Genomic DNA, 25,391 nt, shown 5'->3' with positions numbered 1-25,391 from the left:
AAGTACATTGTTTAAGGTATAATATTTAATAAAACTTAATTTCCATCTTAAGAGCAAGAGGTAGAGAAGAATAGGTTTATCAGGCAAACACTCAGCTTGTAAAGAAAGGACTGACAGTGACAGCTTTTAGAACACCACCTAGATCTGAGAGAACTAGATTTTAACCAAGAAACTTAAATTAATGGACCCTAAATAATAATTGTATTAGAAATAAATGAAAAGAGCCGAACTGTATAAATCAGGCTTTGTAATACATGTCTCTTAAATGTTCAGTAGTTATTTTATGGTTATAAAATATTTGACTATTGTTATATGTTGGTGCCCCACCAACTCAATTCATATGTTGAAAAGTAATCCCCAATGTGATGGTTATTGTTGACATGTATGAAGGTGCTATGGACTGAATTATTTCCCTCCACAATTCATATGTTGAAGCCATAACCCCAATGTTTATAGATTTGGAGGTAGGGTCTATAAGGAGGTAATAAGGTTAAATGAGTTTAAAGCAGTGTGGTCCTATTCCATAGGAATTATGTCTGTATAAGAAGAGAAAGAGACATCAGAAATCTCTTTCCACATGCTCTTGGCTTTAAGAGCAAGTTTCAACAATTTCTCTATCTAACATGTGACTTTTTTTTTTTTTGACTGAAGTACATGATTCTTCACATTTAAGGATACACTTTTCATTCATATTTATGATTTCGCTTTTAGTAAAAGATGCTGAATTTTGTCCAAGACCATTTTACTGTTGATGGGATAGTGATATAATTATTATCTTTAAACATTACTATGTTGAATAAATTAATAGATTTTCTAATATTGAATAATCCTTGCATTTCTGGAATAAATTCCAGTTGGCAATTATATGTTAGTTTTGGAAGTGTTTAAAGATGCTGTTTGCTAATATTTTATTTAGGATTTTATTTCATTATTTATGAGAGTAATATCTAGTTTTTTTCTCCTTCCTTCTATTCTTTTCTTCTTTCTTCCTACTCTCCTTCCTTCCAATCTTTACCAGATTTAGCTATCGGTTTCATATCCACATTACAATTTGTTAAATTTTAAAAAAGGGGTTTTTTTTCATTATTTTTCTGTATTTTCTATTTAAAATACTCAAAAGAAATGAAGTACATTAGAAATTATAGTTGTATGAAATTGAGGACTACATATAATCATTATGCACTCTAAATGAATTTTTAAATGTTCATATATGCACATATTATTTGCAGTATACCTATATAATGTATGTCATGTTAAAAGAACATTGTTTAATAAGTATTTTGCTTATCTAACTTGTCAACTCTTCCTTCTGCTTATAGAATTTACCATTTTGTAGGGCTCTATTTTACAACACCCCATGGAATTTATCAAGCTAATAGAATTATTACTTAGTAACTCAATTTCTTGAAATATGATCTTTAAAATATAGTTGAATAAAGAAAGCAGAACTAAGTGAATTTTCATATCAACTTGTAATTCCTTTGTAATATAGAAACTGGGGGAAAGCTTTACTATGCATGACATGCAATGTATCCTTCTGTACAAATACTGATTTTCTGGGATAGTTTCTCAATCTTAGCTTTCTTGACATTTGGGCTCGGTTAATTCTTTGTTTGGGGGGCTATGTCCTGTGCTTAGTAGAATGTCTAGTACCATCTCTAGACTCTAGCCACTAGGTGACAGTAGCAATCCCCAAACCCTGTTGGGACAACCAAAAATAGCTTCAGACATTGCTATGTAAATGTTTCCTGGGGAGAGCAGAGACAGAAAACAGTCCCCAGTTGAGAAGGTCTATTGTGAAGGATACGCATATATTTATTTTGGTCAATGTTTCATCCTGGGGGTGCCTTGGACTCTGATTATATAAACATCTACATGGGAAAACCAACAACAACAAAAAAAGTAGTTTATCTGACATCTGAGCAAGTTTGAAGTTTACCACATTCAAGAGTAATTTAAAAAGAAAATCTCATTGTTCAAGGACCTTCATAACCAATCAGATAAGATCACGTAAAATGAAAATCAAAAAAACAATGTTTTCTGTCTCGGCTCTCCCCAAGAAACATTTACATAGCAATGTCTAAATTGTGTTAAAAACTATAAGGCATATAGACATTATTCTATACACAAAGCATTCACAGAGAAAGTAAAATTATATGACAAAATACAAAAGAAAATGTGAATACACTGAGTACAATACTATTTGCATGGATGGGCATATTTAATAGGAAGCATAGAATTATCTGTGGGTTTCTTTGTTTTTCTTTATCAAATTTAGGTTTTAATGTTTTGCATGTGTTGTGAAAGAATTTGGACATTTTTCTGCATATTATATGCTCTAAAATAATTTATTATGCCAGTGCAGTCGTTGAAGAAAACACTCTCTGAGACTGGTACTTTTATGAAATGTAGCTTTCAAAATAACTATTTGTTTTTCGACTACAGAAATTGATTTCTTTGAGCTTTTTGTTTTTAATGGGTCAAATTTAGCAAATTACATTGTGCTATTTAATTTTTGTTTTAAAATTTATTTCCATGAAGATTGTTGTTTTGTTTTGTTTTTTTAGTATATTTTACTTCGATTATTTCTTCCTGTCATTTCTTTTACATTTGTACTGTACCCTTTTTAGTTGCCTAATTTAGCTATCGATTGTCTATTTTGCTATGTTAATAAAAAAGAAGACATTTATTAATTAGATCCTATTTTCCTCCTATCTCATTAATTCCTGGCTCCATATTTATGATTTTTGTCTCTGTACTTTTCTTTGTTTTTGTTGTTGAGATTTGATTTAATTCACTTTTAATCATTTATTTTTTAAAATTTGTTTGAAGTTTAAAATGTTTTCACTGCTTCAAATAGACACCATAAATACTGATAGTTTTTGTCTTTAATATTGTTATTTTTAACTTTTTTTGGTAATTTTAGTTTATATATCCTATTTCAAGCACAAGCTGTTTAATAGAAAATTTTTAATTTAATTTCCCATTAAAATTACATTTTTGGTTTTTGAATTTTATTAGATGTTTAATTTTAATACATTGTTATTAGGTACACTTAGAAATATTTCTACCATGTGGAATTTACTGATGGTTTCTTAATAACCTTATTCACAAGCAATTTTTGTGATTGTTCATAGTATAGATGGAAAGAAGGTATAGCTGTATTACAGGGGGTAATGTTTGGCATATGTATCTCCTATCTACCTTATCAAAATTTGGTTACATCTTCTATCTTTGTTTATACTTTATTAATTGTATATGTTTTATGCTGACACTAGTGTCTTCATAGCTTGCATTTTGAAAATAACTTTATTAGTGTATATTGATGTATAGCTTCTTAAATCTATGGCAGGTTCTGATGTTTAAAGCAGTGGTGTTACCTGGTGCTTTTATACTCCTGTTTATAACTTTATCGTGAATTGTGGCTTTAACATTTAAACATTTCTTTCCTTGACTCCTTCAATGATTTTTGGCTTGCACTTTACTTTGTTTGATATCATGATTACAAGTCCTGCTTTTCTTTTCTTATGATTTTTCTGGCATGACTTTGGTCATGCTTTATTTTTAGCCACTTGAATTATTTTGTGTTGAATGTGTGTGCATCATATACATACAGCACATAGTTAGGTCTTTCTTTGGACGTGAAATTGAAAATATATTTAAAAGAGTGGGTGAATATTACCTGAATGTGTTGATAAAATCACTAAGTTTGATGTCCGCTCTGTCTTTTTATTCTATATGTATTATGTTTGCTATGTTTCTTTTCATTATATAATGTGTTGTCTTTGCTCTTTATACCTTGTTGGGAATTTAAAGGTCTTTATAGTTTTGTTCTAGTGGTTACCTTTGAGCTTATACCTACTTGTTGCACTTACTCCCATTTCTTTATTTAATATTTTATTACTACTGTGTCAGTGGTGAGTTTTGATTCCTGTCTACTGCCTACACAATTAGTGTGTTCATTCTTTTTTCCTATATCCCACTTTGTTCCCTCATTGTTTCAGTCACATTATTTCTATTGCAACAGAAACTTACATATTATTTTTCCACCTGAATTCCTGCTATATCTTTAGTCAAGTACACTAATGCTCACCCGACACCTCTGCCCACACTTTGTCCTTCAGAATTGTCAACTTTCCTCTCCTGTGTCCTTTTTCTTTCATCATCTGCTTCAGAGCTCACTTCCAGCTTCCAGCACACCTGCTTCCCCTTCAGAAGCAACGCCCTCCCAAGACTGCCCCCCTTAGGTCCATGCATCAGTGCCACCTTCACTTCTCCACACAGCTTTTTTATTTGTTGATTTTATTGTTTGTTTGTTGTTTTGTTTTCATCCCCTAGCACTCCACAGAGACTGACAGCATGACCTCAGGTGTTTTCTCTGCTAGAAACAGATTTGGATTTTTCAATTTGCCAGTATATTAAAGTTCATAAGATTCCAACCCCTCTCGGTCGCTGAAGGCATGACTTTCAGTGGTTCCATGCAATGTACACAATGTGCACAGTGTGTTGGAAGATTTTGCAGAGATTTATAGCGATCTTCACCATTAGGTTGCCAATGTTAATATAGCAATAAATAAACAATCATAATACTATCATCTCAGAATTGGAGTGCATGCTTTTGTTTGTTTGTTTGTTTGTTTTGTCAGATGCGTTATTTTAACAAGCTAACTTTTTTGTTGTATATTAGACAACTTTTTGTTGCTTTCCAAAAATCAACTACTTCCCTTCACCTTCTTCGCTCTTAACAAAACACTGGTTTATTCAGATGTCCACCCTTTTCCCATGCACGCTATGAGTTTTAAGATAACATGGCTGCATATCCACTTCCAGGACTACAGTGTGATAAAATGCATCAGGATAGTTTCATAACCCTTGTTACAACATTAATCAAAAAGACAGGTGGTCCACTTGGTCCAGTGATATGTGAAGAGAGGCATGTTTACATCTTCTGGGAAAGAAATGTCTTTATTTTTTCTGAGAGAACTTCAGGGAGCATAATTATAGTCTGGTAAGATTTTAAGGAGGAAACGTTTTGCCCTGAAATTTACTGCATTAATCCCACAGCACAAGGAAACCAACTATAATAAGAAGCCAACACTGTGCATAGAAAACTGGAGTTTAAAGGCTTTGGGGGCACTTTTCAATCATTCTGACATCTATTTTATATAAAAACTTAATTTACATGAGCCAACCATTATCCTAGCTTTTCGTAACAATTTGAGTTGGCTTTTCTGTTACTTCATTCTAAAATCATATTAACTGATCCCTGCTTATATTAACTGTTTAGCTGTTTGTAAAACCAAGCTTTATTGCATTTTAAATCCAAATTAAACCTATACTCTCTCGTGAGAAGTCATTGGCACAATCATAAAACCACAAAATTATATCACTAAATGAGAGTTTAGAAATTTTGAAGACTGATTTCCACAATATCACAAGTAAATAGGAAATTAAGCTCTGCATGAGTACTTACAGGGATTATGAGCTTGCTAGTTTACAAGGTATATCTTCCATTCTTCGAGAGGCCTGTTTTTTAAAGCAGCTATAATACATCTGAAGAGAATGGAACGATCCCAGTCTTTTTGTACTTTACATCCTTCTCCACATATAAGAAATTCAGATATGTCACCTCATTTTTTGTTTTTTGCTGAAGAGCTGTGTCTCTCAGGCGAAAGTCAATGTTTTATCATATATTTTTCTTATCAAAGTGAAATTTTCATATCCATTTTAGTATGTCATCTCCAGAATTACAATGACCACACATCACATATAGTGATTGTTTTCAACATCCAATGAAAATGACAAAGGACTTTTCAAGTTTTTTTATTTTTTCCTTTGTTTGTTTTTTGGATTTTTTTAAACATAGCCTATAGACATATCTAATATTATCATGGTTTAATTATTTTAGATGCCTTATGAATCTTGAATCTGCTGTTTAAAAATTGTCACAAATATAGTTCATATATCTTTTTCAGTTTACATTATTTAACAAGCTAATCATCCATATTACTGTTTTCATAATTTGATTTTGTGTTCTGAATGCAACTTGCTTTGTCTATTTATAAAATGTCCTTTCAATAGTGGCGAAGTCCATCCTGTATCTCTTAATTATCTTTATTGGTAAATGAAATAAAGGTGTCGGGATAGTTTAATGTCCTTTTTATCTGAGATGTTATTTTTTTTTTTTCTTTTGCATTTTCTATCATGGTCCTAGAATAATTTGAAAGTACAGTAGAAAGTAAGATAGAAAATTCTCTATTTTTATTTGAAAGTTTATGTGATAATCTAATATAGATGTTTGTCTACTTAATTTTATTCTGAATAAAATGTCATGTAAATTAACTCTTCTCAGAAATGGTGATAAAAAAATAGTGACATTTACAAGCCCTTATTATTTTGACTGCATTATGATAGATCATGCCCAAAAATGACTTTGATTTAGATACTATATTTGTCCTCACTTCATAATGCAGTTACTGAGGCTTTGCAATACTAATAAACAACAAATTAGGGGCAGAATAAAGAATTGAAGCTAGGAATATTTGCTCTTCCAGTTCAAATTATAAACCAATGTTATATTCTGTCTCAGAACAAAAGAGAGTCTTCTAAAGGTGTCTTCACTCTCTTTTATAAGCCAAAAAGGAAAATTTCAAGTGTTTACAGGAAAACTATCTCAGCCTCCTTTTTTTTCAGTTTGTTTTATTAGTTTCAGGTGTACAGGACAACATAGTGATTAGACATTTCTATACCTCACAATGCGATAACCCTAATAAGTCCATTTTCCGTCTGACACTGTACATGATTATTAGAATATCATTGACTGTATATCCCCATAATTAGTTTTTAATTATACTTCACATTCAATATTATTTTATACTAATTTCAGGTGTACAAGCACCCCTTCTTTATCAAACAAAAAGGAGAGCTGAAGAAATTGAGTAATACAAAATGTTAATAGATAATGAAAATCTCAGGTGGACTTTCATGGGATTTGAGAATAGACATGTCAACAATAGCCAGCATAATTTTGAAAAAAAAAAAAAAAAAAAAGACTATACACACCTAAGGAGATATCACAATATTTGGACATATGTAAATATGTGTATATGTGACGTCGAAAATATCTGAAGAAGTTGTATTACTGTATGCCAAATGTTTGACATTCATTTGCTCCATAGAAATAAGTAGGAAAAATAGGGAGTCAAAGGGAATTTTATATTTATCTACTTTGTTTATTTTTTTTAATGACGATATGTTCATTTTAGTCATGTCATTAAATAGTGGAATATGTGAAAAACAAAATCTGCATTAGTACACAGAATGGTCTCTGAACAATGCCTATCTTATAAGAGTCAATTATTTCAACTACAATTACTATTATTTTTAATATATAACTACTGGCAATTTGATGCTTCATATTGATGTGTCATGATATCAAGAATCCATGATATTGGATTCTTTCAATTTATTTTCTTTCCAAAAATCAGAAGCCACTGTTGCTAATGCTTCCACTCTAGGACACTTTTTTTTCTTTTTTGCTTAATATATTGAAACTTAAAGAAAACCCTCTACATAATGATTTTGTATATTTGCTTCTATAAAATAGTTCTAAATTAAAAACAAAAAAAATCTCCTTGAAGGAGAAAAGTAGAAAATCTGTACGTAGGCAAATAGAATTGCTGTTACAGTAAACTTTTCCTGGAAGAGACCAGATAAAAGTTAAAATCCTTCGACATGGGGAAAGGTGCTATTGAGGTTAAGACAGAGCTCAAGAGAACTCAATTCATTTATCTGCACCTGGTATTGAAGAAATCATTTCTGACTGAAGAAGGTCATTCTGACCTGCCTCAGGAAAATGTAGACATCATGATGATTAGTAGATGTTATTTGTAAAAATTTGGCTCTCCTGCAGCCTAACTGTTTATGCATCTCACAAATTGCAGGGAACTGACACAGAGGTGGCAGACCTTGTGAGAAGATGACTTGAGCAACTAACATCCCGTTAGCTTTTCTCTATTTCGTGTTCCTGCTGTCTCTCTCAGTTGCCCATCTTGACTGAGCTTGTCTCAACCACTGCCCTCTCCTTATGCATCTTCTCACCAGGAATTACAACTTATATGAGAATTTGTGATATTTCATTTACCTGGCCATTGGTAACTAAAATATATTATTACAATTGCAACCAATTCCTAGCATAGCAGCAGGTAAAAGAAATTTCCTACATTATTTAATTTTCTACCCCAAAACGAAAGCCAGAAGCAGTCGAATAAGGAATTGCTCATTACCCAAAATTTAAGATGGATTTGACCATGTTTTTATTTATTTATCTAAAATACCCCATTGACCCACAGGCTCTGACTCTGCTCTATGCTTCACAGTTAGGAAAAATATAATACGTGCTCTTTTTTTTCCCTAAACTCCAGTCACCACATTGTCACTGGCACTCAGGAATTAGATACATATAATGATTGCAAATTTCTGCCAATATGTTGTTAAGAAATGTCCTCACACTCTTGTAATGCAAAGAGAGAGAGAGAGAGATGCTTGATTAGATGAAACAAAATCAAGAACAAATGAATTTCTATATTATATATTGCAGGCATTAGAGATATATTCCAGTTCACTAGGATTCTTGAATCAATCACAGTCCAAACAAGAAACATATGGCATACTGAAATGAAGAGACTTTGAGAAGATTTTACTAAAAGGACTGATATTATAGATATAAATGGGAGGTAGAAAACACACATAGGACTGTGGAGAAACCTGGGCTAGTGAGTTGGGCAGTTACGAATTCAATGCGTGACAGGTAGGAGGGAAGTTGTGTTGCCTGGACCCTGAAATGGCGAGGGCTCTGTGGAGAGAACCACTTACAGGGGGCGTAACATTCTGCTCCTCACGCAGCCAGGTGGGCGGAGGAATCCTTGTGGCCGCGGAGTCAGGGTTACAGTCACCGCACTGAACTAGCTTTCCTCTCTCCATTTAGTCTAAACACAAAAAGAAGGCAGGAGGAAAGGAAAACCTAATGTCATCCAAACATGCTAACTTCGTGGATCTAGAGATGAGGGAGAAGAAGTAGGGAGAGTCATATGCAGAGCCATGAGCCACAAAGTTAAGATAAGAATTGGCCTTCGCCTTCACAATATAGAAATTTGAAGCACAGTCGCCCTAATCATTAAAAACAAGAACACTCTTCTGACTTAGGAAAGTATCAAGAAAGTTTACTTCCCTATCATCTAAAGCCCTTAGTTGGAAAAAATAATCTGCAAATAAGTGAATGAATGGTTGAAAATAAATGAATGAATAAATAAGTAAAGCTTTGAAACATTTGAATGTGGGCCCTCAATACATGTATGTAGCACAAACTAACGGCCCTAGATTGTAAAGCCACTGGGACCTTCAAAACACAAATCAGGAGACACAAAGATAATTCTTTTTCACAATGAGGCCACAATAAAATAAAATAAAAAAGTCTTTCTTATTATTGGTATGTCCAGGCAAATATTTTAGCATAAATGAACGACAAAATATTGGCTTGTGGACTTACAGGTTTTCTCTTCATCGGTAATTATTAGGATCTGAGATCTAGTTAAAAAAACTAATTCTTTTAAAAAATTAATTTAAAATCAAGTCTTTTTAAAAACAAAATAAAATAAAGAAAATAAAGTCTCAATCATCCGTAACTGAAAAAAATCAGGAAATACTGGCTTTAAGTAAAGAGGCATGGGTTAAAATGAAATAAATTATAGGTGTCAGCAACCTTTCATACTATTCACTTTGAAGAGTTATCATTTGGCCTTTAAGTAGCAACTAAAAATTTGTCCCCATAGTTTTGAATTACATGAAGGTTTGCAAATACCATGTTGCTAGACTTTTTATGATTACACTGTAATTGCATTATTAAAAATCCACTTGTTATTTTAAATCTGCTTTTAGTGAGCTGAGACACTGGTCCTTTTTTGTTTTTGAGTTTCAAACATATCTCACACTTACTAAATATTAAGTAAAGAGTGACATTTTTATATTCATTTTAGTATGTCATCTCCAGAATTACAATGATGACCAAACATTTTCTTACATGTAGTAGTAGATTTTTCCAGACCATACTATTAAGGGCATGTTTCAAAATATTTAATTTTGCATAAATAGATCATCGATCATTAAGGAATCAATAGATAGCAGGGAAATTAATTGTAAAAAAAGGCTTTTGATTCTGTCTGAAGTGATTTACTCATCAATCAAGTTAAAAATTGTTTAGGCTCTGATGTAACTTTATGGATTTCAAAATGACAGAACGAATATGCTAGAGATGAGTTACGTATCAATAACACAGTGCCAATCTAAGGTAGAAACAATAATAAGAATCGTTTTGTAGTATTTTTGTCAATAGCATCATAACGAGATTGAAAATGTTTTCAATATGGAAATAACTATAAATATTACTAATTTTGGAGGATTCTATAACATTCCAGGTTTCTGGGGGAAATTACCGGGGGCATGCTCAGTAGCCCTGGTAACTGTGACCATGTCAGAAAGTGAGAGATGTGCACAGAAATAGCTTAAGCCCAGCCACGTTTCAATTCAGATCCCAGGAGAGACTCTGCAAGTGGTTACATGAACTTGGTGATTCTGCTAATTTGGTGACAAATCTGGAAATAAAGGCAAGGTCCAATCATGTCAACATATGTCATCTTATTGAGAGTGCTTTCAATGGTCTTTTAATGTGCTCATCACTGTGCTTGTTATTAAAAGTCATATGAATAGGGGAGTAGAGACAAACAGAACATCTCTGGTGTAGCATGTGGGCTGTAAAGCCATGTAGTCAGGAAAGAGTTGGAGACATGAAACATTGAGCCTGTGTATGTGTTGTTATGTGCAGTATATGGGAGACACTAAGTGTCACCAGCAGTGTGGTGACAGGGGTAAATTAATGTCATTATCTTCACATGGCATCGAATGAGGAGTGGCTAAATGTGAAAGGAGAGGAAATGAAAACATCAGAACAAAAGTTAATTCTGTCTTTGGCTTGGTGGGGAGAACCCAGGCAGTCTGATGATGGCAAGACGCTGTCAGGCATCAGAGGCACTTCACAGAGGTGGGCTATGGTTTGTGTCATTACTTCCGTCCTCCCGTACTATTTCCCGTGCTTCACTTCCCAAGAACATAGCCGGGTTTTCCTTTCCTAAGTATGTCTTTACATTGGCCTTCCTTTGACTAAAGAAACGTGGGTGAAGATGAAGCATGCTACTTTTTCTCCAGAGCTTCAAAAGCCAGTGTGAGGCTCACCACGTCCTCTGCCCATGGATGTTGCTGTGGACGAGCAGAAGTTTGGTGGAAGGAAGCCTGGGTTGGCCTGGGTCCCTGGTTCACTACAATAAGCGCCCCCTGCTGCCCCATGTTGGAAAGGAAGCTTGAGTTAAAAGGGAGTCTTGTTTGTGAAATCCTGGAGGCCACATCCTAGTGCTGTGTAATGGAGCCTGACTCCACCGTCATGGTCCTTCCTCTGATGCACAGCCACAGCCAGCAGGAAGCTACTGGAGAGCAGGGAGCACTAAAAAGAGGGAACCAACCCAAAACAACAGAGACATGTGACCCAAAAAACAGAAAATCTAGCCGAAATCATGGCAGTGATCCAGACAGTGTGTCATACTAAAAGGGTGGCCTTCGTGCTGAGGGTGTTGCTGCAAACCAAACAAAACAGCACTGACAGGTGATTTCAAATGTTTACACATTTGGACAGTAATTTCTAGGTGACTGATAGTTCCTTCAGGGAATTTTAATAGCAGCTATATGTTAAAGTAAGAAAAAGAATTTCAAAGCAAAGACATTATTAATTAAAGCAAAGACAAAAATTGTACAATAAAGGAAACACTCATTGGGGGTCATCTGGTCCAACATAGAGCATTATAGTCAAAATTAAAATGTAAAGTGATAATCATGTATAATCAAATATTGTGATGGAGCGGAGTTTTAGGTAGATGAGGAAAACAGAGGTGAAAATGGTTGTGTAAACAAGAGAAGCCATTTAACCAATAGATTAAAAGCCAATCGATATACACTGTCTGAAATTGATAATATAAGAAAAAACTCATTAGCATATTGTTTAAAATACAGGAGTCAAAACAAAGAAGCGAAAGTGACTAACACTGGGAAATAGACTGGGCCCTGGGAATGTGGGTTACAACAAAGGACTGATGTTTTGAGATAATACTTTTAGTGCCATACGATTTTTAAAAGTACAATGTACATATTATGATAGAACTATAAGTTGGACATATACATTTTTAGTCACGCTTCTGCACTTTGTACTGCTTATAAATATGTTCCCTGCAACATTTTGGCATAACCCAGAGCACATCTGGAAGTTACAAGTCTCAATAAGCTAAAAATAGGACACGAGGTTAACCTGAGTGGTTAGCAGTTTCTAAGGAGCGGGGTGGTTCAAGTGCTCCGACAGACGACTGAAGTGTTTACAGTTCACACACACCTGAGTCACTGCTTCGTCTCCGGCTCTCCTGTCACTCTTGAGGTCGCCCAGGTCCTTGGGTGGCACCTGGGTTCAGTATTATACACTCACAATTTCGAATGCACACTCTGGGAAATGTCTTTGGAAGAACACTATGTAAAGTCATTTATAAGATAGCCAAAATTTTGGTAAAATGTCCGTGCAAAGACTTTTAAAATGCCTGTCACATGTTATTTTAGTGTATCACAGATGATCAAAATTACATCTGAAAATCATTGTTTTTCATCTTCCAGCATCATGTTTCTCTTGCCAGTTGAATTGTTTACAATGCCAGATGTAAGGATGTCAGTATTTAAAGGGTAAAAACATATTTTATAAATGAACCCAGAGGGAAACACTTCTAAAGGCTAACAAGGGTTTACTCGGTTCCATAAATTTCTGTTATTGCCACGACATGATTTCAGAAATGACTCAGTCCTAAACCCATGCAATCCTTTTATGGTGTTGAAAACGTACAAATGACAAGCCCCATAAAACCATTGTTTTATTATTGTTCAAGTGCAGGACCTAAGAGCCCAGAGGAGGTAGTAACTACTCCAAATCAGGAAGATAGTGGGTGTTTCCTATGATGCTATTAAAAGGGTCAAGGGGGAGAAAAGTCCTTGGAAGCAGAGGGAATCACAGATGAAAAGACATGGAGTGATGAGAACCGGTGCCCTCGGAATTATATGCGGGAACTGTGAGGAGAGCACTGTGGTCGGAGTGATAGATGACGTGAAGGGTCAGGGGATAAGGTCGCTCAAGGGACTAACAGGCGTTGAACCCCTCCTATTTTCAGGTGCTGCGAAGCGTGCTTTGTACGTGACAGCTCATTGAATTGGGACCAGATCATAACGCTTTATTAGCAAATAGCAATCAGTAATGACTTTTGAGGAGAGAAGTGATGTAATAAGATTTGTTTTAGGAAAAAAATACAAGGGGCAGTGATGAGGAAAGAGCAAGTGTGTGGGATATGGGCAAAGAGTGTCTCAAAGGGGGAAAATGCAAATCATGGCTAATATAGTTTAATTATGAAACAGCACGAGCAATGAAATAAAGAAAGCTTATTAATACAGTAGAGATAATGAAAGTAGATTGAAACGAAAATACCCTACAGTCAAAATCAAAGATAGCTACAGATATATTTTTTGGTAATGGAGTTAAATTTATGAACATTAAAATGTTTATCAAATATTTGTGAAAACCGTATTTTAATTTGAACACTCAGAATCACTTCAGACACTATATATACTGCTTATCACTGATAGTAGCAGAGGTTAGTATTCTGACATTCTAATCTTTAAGCATATTTATTTGTAAGAAAATATTTAAAGATAATTTAAAACCAAAATTTAAATTTAAAGGAATTTTTTGCATATATTTGCAAAGTGAAATATCTCCTTAAGAATGTTTTATAGGAATACCAACTATGCTACTTTGTGTGTCCGTAAATTTAAATATGTAGGTCCTGTTTTCCTAACACTGCAATAGGTCTGATTAATAAGTAAATACTATGTTACTGTTTTTGTTAAGAAAAGTAAGTTGATTGTAAAGACATTTAAATAATTGAAAATATTTTAAATATTAAATATTAAAATATATAATCATATACTTATCCGTGTAGTTCCCCTTTGCTACATTCTTTATTCCCTTTTCAAAATTTACTTAGCCTTCCCTTGTGGAATTTCACCTGATGGATGCCAAAGGCTCGAGGCCAAAGCTATCCAGCTTTCTGGAACTCTTCTCAATGTCTCCTTCTCCGTCAACATTGAGCTCTGTCCACTCCGCTCAACAAGATTGTCTGTGTTTATGTGGGATCCTGCTCCCTTAGGAACTGAGGGGCGATTTCCATGGCCCCAAACTGTGGGAAATGTGGAACTAATTCATTGTGTTAGATTCCCATGTCTTACGAGTCACAGCCCTACACTGCCTCTTGTCTGATGCCAGAGAAAACATTTCTTATATTTTGTACAATTTTGAGAATGTTTATAAGACGAATGTGATCCTGAACCCTTTTGTACACTCGGATCCAGAAGAAAAATGTGTCTGCTTATCATTTTATAAAATATACTAGTAATACAATTATGTAGGACTCAAGCATAATCTCATGTTTATTCTATATTCTCTCCTTAGACAGAGATACTAGTAATACTGCAAATTACCATATAAGGGGAACATTTTTGTGTATTTCATGCAGAAAAACACTTTCAACCTCTCACTTAGAAAATAACTGCCTGCAATAAAGCACAGAAATAAATGATGCTTAAACACACACACACACACACACACACACACACACACATGCACACACATTTCTTGCAACCAGTATTATATAATGCCAAAATTATTTTGATCTTAGATGATTATTTATTAGTATGTAAAATATTTGATACTTTCCACACCCTTTCTCTTGGTAAAAATATCAATAACTCACGTAGAGTCTAGTACAAAAATGATTTAAAAAGCAACATGCAAAAAGAGATTTCAGGATTGTAAAGGAAGCAGATGTCATATTTTCGGTAGTGATATGACATTTATATAGAAGAATTATTTTTAAAAGTGAAATACCCAAAAGGATTTAGGTGATTGTCTTTCCATTATGTCATTTATTAGACAGACTGTGAGTCATAAAAGAAAGTATAGTTTTGTGGTGGAGAGTATCTAGGTTGTTAAAAATGATAAAATATTAGTATCCATTATGTTGTATTTAATTTTCTTAAAACACTATATGACCAGCAAATAAAATAAGCATAGGAATTGGCAAGTTTATAAAACAAAAAGACTTTAAAAAATTAAAAGCTAAAAAAACTAAGAAGCCTTTCCATAAGAGAAAACATTCCAAAGAGTAAAATGTAAATCCATAAAACAAAATGTCTAGAAATAAAATACAGATGAATCTAAAGGAAAATGCAACTTAGTGAAATCCAGCAATAGTTATTATCTAAAAATACCATGAAATGTCAAGAAAGATATATCAAAATGATAAACTCCCAAGAAAACTTAAAGATGAAATGATTCCATCTCCAAGAAGAAATATTAATGAACATTTGGAAGACATAAAGCCAAACACTCAGCTCTTTTCTCTACCACAGCATTGATCCAATATCTTGATTCAACCCCAATTCAGTGTCTATAAATTGGCAAAACCCCAGGGAAAAAGAAGCTTCAAACCTTCTAGACGCCCTGTGGTTCTCACCACTCCAGAATCTTAGTTCCTGGTCCTATAGGGTTCTTTAATTATGTGCAGTATTTATCAGATGATAACTTTATGTAAATATTTTGTTGACATACAGCATACCTGAAAAACAAAGCCCAAATCACAACTAAGCTGCTGTAAGAATTTTTACAAAGTGATGACAGCATGTGATGGTCACTGCAACGAACGATGGGGACAGCAGAACATTACTGGATTCACGTAAGCTCCCTCCCCTCTGCCTCTGGTGAAGGATGATTCTAGCTTATAATTCTATAGACTAGATTGTCTTGGTCTTCAAATTGACATACATGAAATCACAGTATTTACCTTTTGTCTTTGACTTGATTTACTTAATATTAGGTTTGTAAGGTTCATCTATGTTGCATGCAGTGTTAGTTCATTTTCTTTTGTTGCTACAGTTTTCCAGTATATTAACGTATCATCATTTTTAAATATTTTCCATTATTGATGGACACTGAGTAGTTTAATAGTTTGGGATATTATGAATAATGCTGTTGTGGTCCTTCTTACATACATTTTTTGATAAACATATACATGAATTTCTGTAACAGAAATGTTAGAGCATAAGATTCTCTCTCTCTCTCTCTCTCTCTCTCTCTCTCTCTCTCTCTCTCTCTCTCTCTTAATTTGATTTGCTGTTCCTGCTCTTCCCTTTTCTGGGCAACATCTTTAGTATTTATTTCTTCCACTTTATCATGCCGTTGAGTTTATGTGTCTTCTCCCTAATCAGCTCTAAGTTAAAACAAATACCCGTCACTCAGGAACTCACTCTGGACCAGGTTTCATTTCTTCCTCCCTATCAGATCTCGAATAGAAGAATCAGTGTGGGAATTTCCTCTTCACTGATATGAATTAATGAATTACCTCACTACAACCCACTGGTATGGGCAGCAGAAATACTTACAATTAACTTTTTACTTTAAATTAGATATCATATATATTTTCAATGCAGTAGTGGTTAATAATATGGACTTTAGAGCCAGACTGCTGGAACTGGACCCCAGCTCTGTCATGTAGTATTTGGTATTTAGATAACCTAGATACAAGTTTGCCATTAGCACGATTTTATTCTGTTCTTAAACTGCTCTCAAAAATACTGCTTTCAGACATTTTCTAGTCTTTCATGGTTGAATAGCATGATTAGAATATAATCATGTGTCAACAAATCGTAATTTAATTAAGTAAGAGTAAAAATTAAATAAAATTTTAGTTTTTAGTGAATTCAAATGCTCCCAATATTATATTTTTAATTTTATATATTTTGTACATTATAGTTTTAGCAGAAGCAATTTCACAAAAGATATTCTAATCCCACTATCAGTCTATAAAACAAACTATTTTATTCTTACTAAATTATTTACACAATGTTATATAAAATAAAATAAAATGATCTATTTTCATCTATGTTTACTAATTAGAACAATCACTGTTTAAATCAATTTACTTAATCTTTTCTTTCTTATTTCCTTAAATGAAAAGTCATTGTGCATATACATCAACTAAGTTGTATCTTTGAATGTATGACATTTTCATTCATGGGATATTTTATTTAAAATTATATGAGCTTATGGAATAAGAAGCTTTTTGCATTTTTCTCATGCCCCATTTTTTTTTTTTTTTTTTTTTTTTTTTTACAAAGTGTCAATGTTTTTATGGGGGAAATTTCATTACCAAAGCTAAATTCTTGCCATTATTTTTGAAGTTCTAAAGAGTGGATCATTTTAGTTCATTGGAAAGATATTGCATTTAAAATTCAATCTTAATTCTCAAGTATATTCCTACTTGACTAGTAAATGTGGTGGTATAAGCCTTTACGTATGCAAGTAGACAACGTAATTGTGATTATTCAAGCATTATGTGAGCTCTATCCAACCAATGGTGGATTTGGTGTAATTCGTTCATAGATTATTTACCATCAAAGATTTAAAGAAAAAAAAATCTTGTGGAAAAGCAGTGTTTGCCATTTTTCAGTAACATAAATTTCAGGAACATGAATTTTTTAAATTATTTGTTACCATCTCCGTAAAATAGAATTTATATTTTCTCTCATAATCCTAGAAGTGAAATTACTCTGATGATTACTAAGGACATAAAGGAAGTGGAACTGGCTACAGAACAAGATACAATGTAAGAAGTTAAAGATTTAGAAACATTAATAAAGTTATAAAATCAACCATCAATTTGATGTTAGAGTACTAACTTGGCAACAGGATGAAATATGCACAAGAATCGTCAATTAATGATAGAATAACTTAAAGTAAGATTTCATATGAGGATGTTATAACTATTATCGTATCTCCCTGTTACATATGCTAAACATTTCAAAATTTGCCCTCAATAGGAAAGGATCTATTTCTTTCTTTCTCCATTTATCTTTTCTTTAGCTCTCTCCAGAGAACTTAAAATTTCTTCAAAGCATATATTTATTGGTTTCTATAAAGGAATTAAGAAGGATAGGTACAAGGTAGGGTAGGGAGTTAGACTGACATTCAGACATGAGCTTAAAGAACCTCTTCGCACCCATAAGCGAGACTGGTGGTTTGATGCTATAAATTGCAATACAAACCCACTGTACTACACATAACCATATACATTAACTATAACTCACATTGTGTGACATTTTGAATTCATGATTAATTACTCTAAAATGATGAAAGCAATTATAGAAGAGTTCTCATTTGAATTTCAAAAACTACTGGGGTATGGGAAACATTTTAGAATCTTTGTAATGTTTATAGCTTAACATAAATATTTCTGAAAATCATGGGTTAATGCTGATAATTTTCAGAGTTGAATAGCATTCAACATTTTCAGGGAAACATATCAAAAGCATTAAAAAGAAACTTTGACTACAAACTTTATTTCACTAGAAAATCCAAAAAGTTATGTGGATTGCCTGACATGGGACTCTGGGGAACTAAATGTTATTTATATGAAACAGGGCTGGTTTCGCTGTTTGAATTGTGCCTGACAAAAAGCCAAGTACTTTAGAATTTTATATCAGGAAATAAAACTTTCACACAAGTCAGTAGTCACAGGTGTGTACTCTTCTTTCTTTTTGCCAAAGTTCCCTATATTTATATATTTTAAGCTGCAATGTTCTGTTCTTCCATTTCACCAAACGAGATTTTTTTTTTGAGAGGGATGATAATTCCCAAATTAATTTCCCCATATTTTAGTGAAAATATTTACTTAAAATGTATCACATTGCATTTTATTTAATTTGTTAAATGAAGAAAAATTATTATGTATAGTATAACTTTACTAAGTATACGGAATTGGGCTTTTATGATGTAGAAATGCTCTGTATCTTGAGATGGGATGTATATTTAAGATTTTTTGAACTTTATTAATATTATACTTCAATAAAACTTCAGAAATATAAGTGTAGTTAATTATAAAATATTTTGTTTAGCCATTTTTTATATTTCTATTTTTTTACCTATAAGAAATACATTTTTACATTGTGTTTTTGTGTCACCTTGCTGTCATATTCATTACTTTTTCTTACTCTGTTTTGCTTTGCAGGAGGCTGACATTTTCCCCCCACGTTTCCTAGCTTCTGGTCAGGTCAAGCTACCTGATTTCTTCCATAAATGAGAATGTTGGACAATGGGTGGTAACCTCACCAACAGCTGTTTACCCAACTCCTCCTGGTAGTTCTTCCCTTGACGGTCCTAATTCCCACAGGGCAGCTCCCACTGTAACTCCTTCTGCTGGACAATGCCAATCCTCATGTCTGGTTTTATTAACTCTTCCGTGCTCCACTCCATTCCTATTTCGCTGTTATTACTGCCTGGGTTGTCTCGTTCTCCCGTGTGCCCTTTTAACTTTTCTATCTGTTTTGTAACCAGTTTTCATATTAGATATCATCTTTAAATTCCTTGGCATGGATTTTGTTTTCTTAATAGACACTATTTTGTAAAAACTAAAAAAGATTAAAATATAATAAAACATTTGAAGTTTATGTTTAGTTACTCTTCTGAGTGTAGTACAAGATAAGGTAGGTGTTTTATGTTTTCCCCCATATGATAAGCAAATGCTTCCACAACATTCATTTGAATGTCCATCTAGACATTCTAACTTATGGTGTCATTATAATAATATATCATGATTCTACAATCTTGGGTCTATTTCTTTGATATCTATTCTTTTGCTTATTTTCTATACTTTCACTAGTACTACATCCTTTTATTTAGCATAGCATTGCGTTATACTTTGATACCACTTTACATCAACTATCTCACAAAATATTTTCTTTGAACTTGTACTGACATTTATTCACTCTTCACTTTTCTTTGTGAATTATAGGAAAAGCACGTCAAATTTTGTGTGAAATTCTGCTGGTATAGCAAAACATTACAGATTAATTTGCAGAAGATTGATCCCTTCTTATACTTCATCTCCCTGTCCATGAATATTGTATATATCTATATTTGTTCAAGAATTTTATGTAATTTTACTCAAGTAAATATGTAATTGTTCCTCAAGTAAATGCAACAATATATATTGACATGGACTCATCCATACCTTTTCTATGCTCTGGTTTTATGAGTAGGATATATACTCAGTTTTATATTTAAAATATCTGCATAAAAGCTATAAAATTTTTTTATGTGTTGATCTAAAACTCAGTAATCATACTCAACACATATTGCTAGCTGATCTATATGGTCGCTAATTTTTTTCAGTATACAATCATGCTGTTTCTGAATAAAAATGAGGACGTTTCTTTTCTCCAATCCCTATGATTTTATTTTATTTCTTTACATTATAGAATTGAATTAACCCAAATGTACTGTACCATGCTGAACGAAGCAATTATAGAGGGTATACTTGTTTTGTTTCAGATCTTATCGGGAAACTGCTCCTTGGGAAAAAAGCTGATTATCAGTTTCTGATATACTTTTTTTTTCAGTTTAAACAGATTCACTCTCTTCTTCATTATCTAGGAAATCATTCTTTGTTGATATTCTGAGTGAATACTGAATTTAATTATTTTTATTTGCTACTTCATTCTTGATAAGTATTACCCTGTAATCCTATTGACCATTATTTTATTGGTTTATAAGATCATACTTTTACTTTATTTTATATAAGTATGTGTCATATTTAAAGTTTTAAAACATGTATGTCACTGTTTAAAACAAAACAAATTCAGAAATATATAAATATCCATGCCTGTATTACATTTTTTTGTGATCTAAAACCAATTTTTTTCTTTTGAAACCAAACAAAAAATCTATGTATCCCTTTTAAATGAATATGTAAAATTAACTTTATTAAATCAATATGTATATGCATGTGTACACAAACATAACCACTCCTTAGATCACTTTTTTCTTAATGCAATCTTCGTGTGTGTGTGTGTGTGTGTGTGTGTGTATGTGTCTGATTTTTGAAATAAAGTGGTGGATAAAATTTCAATGACGGTGCCAGGATTTTTAACTCTCAGGCTTTCTGATACTGAAGTAACTCTGCAGTTGACTGTCAAATGATTGCTTAGCTGAGTAACTAAGTATCTGAGTAGTACTTTGAAAATATAAATTTAGTTTGTTTGTATTTTTGATATCTTTCTTTGGTATCTTTAATCAATATCTTTTTTTTTAATTAAATTTATTGGGGTGACAATTGTTAGTAAAATTACATAGATTTCAGGTGTACAATTCTGTATTACATCATCTATAAATCCCATTGTGTGTTCATCACCCAGAGTCAGTTCTCCTTCCATCACCATATATGCGATCTCCCTTACCCTCATCTCCCACCCCCCACCCTTTACACTTAATGTTTTATACTTTTACTTCTGTGTCTAGATAGGTATGTGTGTGTGTGTGTGTGTGTGTGTATATATATATATATATATATATATATATATATATATATACATGTGTGTGTATATATATGTATATATGTATATATACATATATATATATATACATATACATATATATATATATATATATATATAAATTCTTTGTATTCAGAACTCATTTTTTCCTAGGATTCACAATTTTTCTTCACATCTGAAAAATCTCTATAATTATGCCTTCAAATTTTTCTGCTTCACTTTACTATTTTTCCTTGTGTCTCATGCTAGGAATCCTATTAGATATTTTCTCAGGCTGTTAAATGTATTTTCCTTAATATTTCATATGTTTTAAAGTTTTGGATATCTGAGTTATTCTTTGAGAATTCTCAGAACAATTTTAACATACTCATATTTTTTATAAACTGGAATGTATTCCATTTTAATATTTTAACTGTAATAATAATTTGTATAGTTTATTTGATCCTTTTCCTGTTTACCTGCTTTTTTAAAAAACTTCTACCCGTGTGGCTTTCTATTCTAATTTACTCTTTGATTTTCTTCACTTTTGTATCTTTTGGGGGTATGAATAATTTTGTTTATGAACTAATTTTATATGTGACTGTCTAGTCCTTGTGAGAGATTCAGGTACCCAATACTGTAATTATATTAAAGGCAAAAGAAATTGTATCTCTAAATCAACAGGCAGCCAAGCCCAAATCCTTCAAGAAGTCATTTATAAAGTAAACATGGATATACTTTTTAAATACTCTAGAAGGACTTTAGGTAGCTGAAGACAGTTTTTGATCCCTAGGTCTGTGCCATTCTCAACATTAAAGACAAATATATGACCCAAGTGTAGCATAATATTTAAATATCAAAGAATGAGTCTAAGTGTAAAAACTGAATTTAATTTGTTACTTCTGATTACTTACTTCCATAAAAGGTACAATTATGCCATGGTGCTAAACATTTTAACTGTGTGCTCTTGAAAGAGAGTATTTCCAACTCATTTCCTCTTCTGATTCACATGTTTATTGTTTAAATATCCTGCCTTTGAGTGCTTGAAATGATGTTATTATGTATGATGGATGATGCCACTTTATGAAGGCTGGAAAGTTACTGAGATGCTACATTTTACAATCTGTTTGATAGACTTAAACAGATGATCTATGCAAAGTCTGGGAAAAAGGACAATAGCAAGAAAAATCTTGAGTCAGCTGAAGAAGATGGAAATTGTTGGGTGGTAACCAATTTCATGAAAAGGGTGATGTAACTTTAGATGATCTAAAGTTGTTAGTCATAGAAGCGTGTTAACGATTAACTAGAATCAGAATATACATATATATGTGTGTATATATATATGTACACATATATATGTATATAGACAGATAGATATCCTTGTGTGTGTGTGTGTGTGCGCGTGTGTGTACACACACACACAAGGATAATGGAAACATAGAAATAACACAAAAGTAAAAATAGCTTTAGAAGAGGATAGTGGCTATTTAAACATGATAGAAATGAACACATTATCAACATAAGGGAGATACATATCGGTGAATTTTCATTGGACATAAACACTATTTACTACAGTGGTTCTTTTTCTCTTTGTTTTTGTGTTGGTTTGTTGGTTGGTTTTAAGCACACCTTATGACAAAGTTTCCAGCAGACTAGTTAAATGCACTTAATGAGGGAAAAAGGCAATATTAGTGTTATCAATAAAGATAAATTAAGTGGAGTTTAAACAGGACTCAATATGATAAGAAAAAGAAGGAACTGGATGCCAAAATGTATAAAATAAACACAGGACTAGAGTCCAAGGTCATGGGTTCAACGGATAACACTTCCCTCTCACCTCTATTCCACCCTCAAACTTAGAATTCCCCTGGCCACATGAAGTTTCATGGCCATGCAAATGCATCAGATGTCACAACAGAGAATAAGAAATGGTACATGTCATTGTATGCTTTTTTTCTTATATATGTGGTCTGAGTGGCAGAGCTATATATCAAGTGGAACGAGATTTTGTTTTGTGAAGGTTAGAGAAAAGTTAGTGATGTTTTAAAGTGAGATTTTGGGGTGGATAGAACTCTGGTAAAAGAGAAACAGCAAGATCACTTGGCAGCATGCAGATTCTGGCTATGGTCCATGACCATGAACCTGTCAAACTGAGAGAGAACAAGTCTCAAACATGGAAAAGCCTAAACAAGTGTGTTTAACCAGAATGGATATTTGCTCACATCAGCGCTGGAGGACAAAAGCCAACTATTAGGTTGGTGCTAATGTAATTGCAGTTTAAAAGGTTAAGAATAATTGCAAAAACTGCAATTACGTTTGTACCAACCTAACACATTGTCAGGTCATTACCTGCAATGGTACATCATAGACTCTTAGTTGTTTAGTCAAGAAACATAAAGTATTCCTCTTAGAGCCCTGGTCTTGAGGAAACTTGTTCTTGCTTGTTTGTTGTTTACCTCAGAGGGTAGTAATAAGATGAAAACACAGAGAGGTGCTCCATACATTTTAATTACTTTATCTGTTACACCAAATACTTCTTAAAGGAAATGAAACATAAACATGTCACTCTTTTTTTCCTTAAGACAAGAAAAAAAATGTTTAAAATTTACATTTTTCCATTGCCTTTGAAAGCCATCAATTGCTGTGGGAAGGAATTTCATTTTTAGAATAATTGGTTTTCTGACACAATATTGTGCTTAATATATAGTGTGTGATATGCCCATACTCTTCATGAGGAAGATCATGATACAACATGATTTAATTTTTAGTCAATATAACATTTACTTTTTAAGTTTGGCCCAACCCATATCCTGACTAACATTAAAAAAGAAGACTGGTGGTGTTAAACATATATGAAACACGTAAACATAAATTTAGTATAATCAGAAATGTAAGTAAATAAGCATTTGGTGGCTCAAAGAAAAAAAAAAAAATCCATGTCATTGATTCATTCCTCACATATATTCTCACCACACAACTTAATACCTAGCACATCCGGGGTACCAGATATTCTGTATTGCAGAATGGAAAGAATACAAATTGTCCTTATCTAGTGTGATAGTCATTGTATTTCTTACTTTAAAAAATAATATTATAGACTTACATATGTTTGCGAGACTATCATTGAAAATAAAATCACAAGAAATAGGAAACGAAAAATGGAGCAACTATTATAACAGCTTTCCCACCTACTGTTTAATATTTGCAATGCCACAAACATCTACAAACACAACACAAAGCAAAATCATTTGCATATTCCTAATGAGATTTTGGCAATTTAGAAACAAAAAACAGTAGCAGCTCAACTGAGTGATCAACTATTGATACAGACAACAAAACAATATATTGTTTTAAAACAATTTTGATTTGCAGACAGGTGTTGATGAGAGTGAGTCGGATTTTGAATTATTTTTTCAAAATACTATTTTAATTGGTTATTCCTTGCTTAGAAAAATATCCAATATTTTTTAACGTAGCATTGGATTATAAAGGTAAGAGGCTGGTTAAAAAAAGAAAGATACAATAAATGAACTGTGTACACCACTGTTATTTAACCCAATTCAATATTCATCTTAAATAATACAGTTCAGTTGACCCTTGAACAACACAGGTGTGAACTGTGGGGACCCACTTACACGTGGATTTTTTTTCAATAAATACAGCAAATGTATTTTCCTTTCCTTGTGATTTTCTTAGTAACATTTTCTTTCCTCTAACTCACTTTATTGTAAGAATATAGTACATAATCATACAATATATGTGTTAATCAACTATTTATATTATCATTAAGGCTTCTGGTCAACAGTAGGCTATTGAGTTTTTGGGGAATCAAAAGTTAA

The 25,391-nt window shown here is 32.8% G+C and overlaps 3 long non-coding RNA genes across 3 annotated transcripts in view; 1 reads left to right on the top strand and 2 right to left on the bottom strand.

Moving 5' to 3' along the window:
* Positions 1 to 25,391, bottom strand: part of LOC141570731 (uncharacterized) — a 508,310-nt gene that overhangs the window by 365,761 nt on the left and 117,158 nt on the right. The window lies entirely within an intron of this gene.
* The window catches only part of LOC109435515 (uncharacterized), a 107,952-nt gene that overhangs the window by 45,703 nt on the left and 36,858 nt on the right, over positions 1 to 25,391 (bottom strand). The window lies entirely within an intron of this gene.
* On the top strand, positions 15,728 to 19,452 carry LOC148758452 (uncharacterized). Its single transcript, XR_016020534.1, has 3 exons — positions 15,728 to 15,920; positions 17,781 to 17,849; positions 19,251 to 19,452. It is a non-coding gene; the product is annotated as an uncharacterized LOC148758452 (long non-coding RNA).

This window comes from Rhinolophus sinicus, chromosome 3 (genome assembly GCF_057876585.1).
Source record: "Rhinolophus sinicus isolate RSI-liver-muscle chromosome 3, RSI-T2T, whole genome shotgun sequence".
NCBI lineage: Eukaryota > Metazoa > Chordata > Mammalia > Chiroptera > Rhinolophidae > Rhinolophus > Rhinolophus sinicus.
Note: the sequence above shows the minus strand (reverse complement) of the source record. Positions and strands in the feature narration are given on the sequence as shown.